The 4383-nt window shown below is 31.2% G+C and overlaps 1 pseudogene; it reads right to left on the bottom strand.

The window, feature by feature from the left end:
- Positions 1-306: 306 nt before the first annotated feature.
- Positions 307-1359, bottom strand: LOC108770858 (histone-lysine N-methyltransferase SETMAR-like; annotated as a pseudogene).
- Between the last annotated feature and the right edge of the window lie 3024 nt (positions 1360-4383).

Consider the following 4383-nt stretch of genomic DNA (forward strand, 5'->3'; position numbering starts at 1 on the left):
TGTTTTTTATTTTTGTCAAAAACATTATAAAGTATTACCATTTTTAGATTAAAGAAATATTATAAGAAAAAGAAATAGTTGAAAATCCGATATTGATTGCAAGTAGATAAAATTAAAGCTACAATATTTAACAATTAATTCAGTAATAAGCAAGTTGGCTAAAAGGCACATTAATAGGGACAGTTGCCCTAGTAATCGTGAATTAAATTGACGAGCAAGCAATTTTAATAATTCGATACTACGAGGGTCATTTGAAAAGTTTCCGGCCTTTTTAAGAAAAACACATATTTCAAAGCAAAACAAAATTTATTTCTCGACGTAGTCTCCCTGCAACTCGATACATTTGGTCCAACGTTTCTCCCATCCTTTTAAACCGTCAGAAAAAAATTGATTGTCTAAACCTGAAAAATATTGATTTACAGCGTTTTCCACCTCAGCATTTGACTTATATTTTTTTCCCCCGAGAAATTTTTTCAAATTTGGAAACAGGAAAAAGTCGCTGGGAGCTAGATCTGGTGAATAGGGTGGGTGCAGAAGCAATTCAAACTTCAATTCGTTCAATTTTGATATTGCAACCATGCACGTGTGAACCCGAGCGTTATAATCCTGGTGAAACAGGATTTTTTTCTTGGCCAAATGCGGACGTTTTTTCTTAATTGTGGCTTTCAATTTATCCAGCAATGCAGCGTAGTACTGTCCGTTGATTGTTTCACCCTTTGCAAGGTAATCGATAAGAATTATTCCACGGCTATCCCAAAAAACTGTCGCCATCACTTTTCCTGCAGAGAGAACGACCTTTGCCTTCTTCGGAGTTGGTTCCCTCACCACACACCACTGCTTTGACTGTTGTTTGGTCTCAGGCGTATGGTGGTGTACCCAGGTTTCATCGACGATTATCATTCGCCGCAAAAATTCCGCTGGATTTTTTTTATACAGGCTAAGACACTCGCGCGATATGTCCATCCGTATGCGCTTTTGGTGGATCGTCAACAAGCGCAGCACCCAGCGCGCGGATAATTTTCTCATATCCAATTCTTGATGTAAAATCTTGTGCACCCGTTCAGATGATATACCACAAGCCTCAGCAATATCCTTAACAGTCAATCGACGATCTTCTATCACAGTTTGATGCACTAAATCGATCATTTCGTCAGTTGTAGCGATTTTCGGGCGCCCGAGACGTTTCTCGTCTAAAATGCTCATACGACCACGTTTGTACTCGGCCACCCAACGTTTGACCGTTGTAAATGAAGGGGAGGCTTTACTGTATACAGAGTCTAACTCATCTTTTATTTCCTAAGTCTTTTTGCCTTTCAAATGAAAGAATTTTATCACTGCGCGATACTCGATTTTCTCCATTGTTGACAGACAATGTCAGCTGACAACTTTGGAGAGTTACCATAGACAAAGTAATGATCAGAATAACTTCAAATTTTTACAGTTTACATATGTCAAGGCTATCTATCGGACGGCAAAAGAAACTTTTTTCTACAGTTATTTTATGTCGATGAGGCCGGAAACTTTTCAAATGACCCTCGTACCATCAAGAATCATATTGTAAAGATGTTAATATGTTAAAATTATTAATAAATTTATTGTGAAAAATATTACCTCGTCCGGTTATAAAAATTGCTTGTCAATTTAATTCACGATTACTAGAGTGATTTTAATTGCGTTCATAGTCCGGAAAATCAATTCGGCGCGCAGTTCGAAAAGACTATAAGATGGTATATATGCAAGTACATACATAATGTATATTAGTAATTCAAGATTGAATTATTTAAAGCAATAAAGATCCAGCTTAGACCGTAATAGGCATTTTTAATTTCTAAAAAAGAAATATCCCTACTGAAAAAAATTACGTCACAAAATTACATAATGAAATTACGTAATTAAAACAGGTTAATTACGTAACGGATTGTTCCAAATCAGTATGTGATTTTTTTTTAATCACGTAATTTAAAAAGTCACACAATGATGTTTTTTTTTCTATTTCTATTATTTAATTCTTTAAAATTCGATAACTATAAAATCACATAATAGATGAAATTATTTCTAATATTATATGATTTTTCAAATTATGTGATTTTAAGAAATAAGGTAATGATTTGGAACAATCCATTATGTAATTTATTTGTTTTAATTACATGATTTCGTTATGTAACTTCGTGATATGATTTTTTTCAGTAGGGATATACATATATTGAATGTAATACATTTATACTATAAAATCAATTATAATGAAACTATTTAAACAAATTTTTGTTAAGATTATCACACTGAAGAGGACCTGGTGTAGAAAGGTCGAAATGTTTGTATGGATGTTTGTTGTTATTTTACGATAAATATATAAATATTATATAGAGAGAGAGCATGAACATCAAGCGTGGCTTCTTTGTCTTTTTATATATTAATATAATATTATTCTAGTAAAAATAAGAATTTTAGTAGATTTTACCAGAAATATTATATATCAGTTTCGGTTATTTCAAATAAAATGCTAATAAATTTAACCAAAAAATTCTGATGCGTCCGATTTCAACCAGAAATTGTTTTCAATGTAACTATACATTAATAGTCTTTGTTAGATATAACATCCATTGGCCATTACTATAGTATCGAAGAACTCAATTTCTTCTTTCAAAAGTGGTAATGTAATCGACATATATTCAAGCACTTTAAGCATTGGATACCACACTACAAAATTTGTTTCTTGTGATAAGAATTGTGCGAGATTCCAAAATACAGATACGTTGAGCTGACGTTCCATCATCAAATAAAATGCATCATCAATGATTTTAACACGATTAATAATACTTATACTCTCATAATCTCCAGCTGTATCGTTTAAATGTTTTGCAATGGCGTCCCATGTTAATGAATCATATTTGACGCGGTAGTATCCTATTCAGTTACAAAAAATATTTTATTAAACGATATTATAAGTTTTACAATATTGACATTGAGAGGAATTTTTTATTTTATTTTATCTTCTTTCTAATATTAAAGGGAATACATATATATCTAAAGAGATATATGGGAAATTAATGTACCTACACATGTGTGCGTATTTGAGTAGATGTTTTCGAATGTTTCATATGTTTAAAATACTCATCATGCATATATTTTTATTATTATAGTGGAACATCGAACATCCGACTTATTGTAAAATATTTGCAGAAAAAAAAGTATCTCTTACTATTTTTATAATTACATAAAACGTGTAGAATTTTTTATATATATTTACCGGCATGCTGAATATCCACCATCCAATAGTCCATCAATAATTGAGGAAGACTTATTTTTATAGAATTAATATGTGATGTTAAACATGTTTCGTAATTTATATTTAAAGATATTGCCTTTAAATTTATGGGTATTAACCACCTGCTGTAACTCATATTGTAACTTTGCGACAATATATTAGTAACTTTGGAACCAGTGATTCGTTTCCAGCTTACAACAGGATAATGTTTGTATTGTATCCAAGTTGAGAACTCATTCAATGATGTATAACAGTGATATGCTTCACCTAATTTTTCTTTCATGGACCAGAAATTATAGGACATTATTGAACTGAACGTCCTAAATTTAAAAAATTACTGTTAGTAATTAGCAAAATGGAATAAAAATGTGAACCATATAACTAAATTTGTACATATATAAAAAACTCTATAACACAATTTTATGTTATCACATATTATATATGAAAGTAGCAGACTTATAAGGACTTAAAGAGACAGCTTATTTTTCGGAGATGAAATTAAAAATATATAAACGGATAAGGAGTGAAAGACATGAACGAATGAGATTGAAAAGTAATACGTATGAAGGTGAAAAACGAAATCGTTCTAAAACATTGCAAATATTATGAAAATACATATTTTTAAAAACTTTAAGAGTTGTCTATGATAATTGTCTATAATAGTTGTTATATAAACTTAACTCTCACATATATTTTTAAAAACTTTAAGAGTTGTCTATGATAATTGTCTATAATAGTTGTTATATAAACTTAACTCTCACACACTCACGCACGCACGCACGCATGCACCCACGCACAGGGTATTCGAAAAGAATGGGATCCCCTATAATCTCCAAAAGTACGCACTTTAGTTGCACCAAAAATTCATTTCTACATAAAAATGAAAACAAGAGGAATAAGCTCCAGTTACCTCGATCTCGACAAATGTTATTTAGGACATGATTCTAAACAATATTCAAGCAGTTTTAGCTGTCGGTCAGATATCTTGCGTAATGCCAATACCGGCGATATTGTAACATTCAAGCAATACCTTGTAACTCGAAATGTACTTCATAAAAAAATATTTTATTACAGTGTTTTGAAAAGCTCTCGAGGATAGCTACAAGAATATTTAATGA

This window comes from Trachymyrmex cornetzi, unplaced genomic scaffold (assembly GCF_001594075.2).
Source record: "Trachymyrmex cornetzi isolate Tcor2-1 unplaced genomic scaffold, Tcor1.1 scaffold1370, whole genome shotgun sequence".
Classification (NCBI taxonomy): Eukaryota; Metazoa; Arthropoda; class Insecta; order Hymenoptera; family Formicidae; genus Trachymyrmex; species Trachymyrmex cornetzi.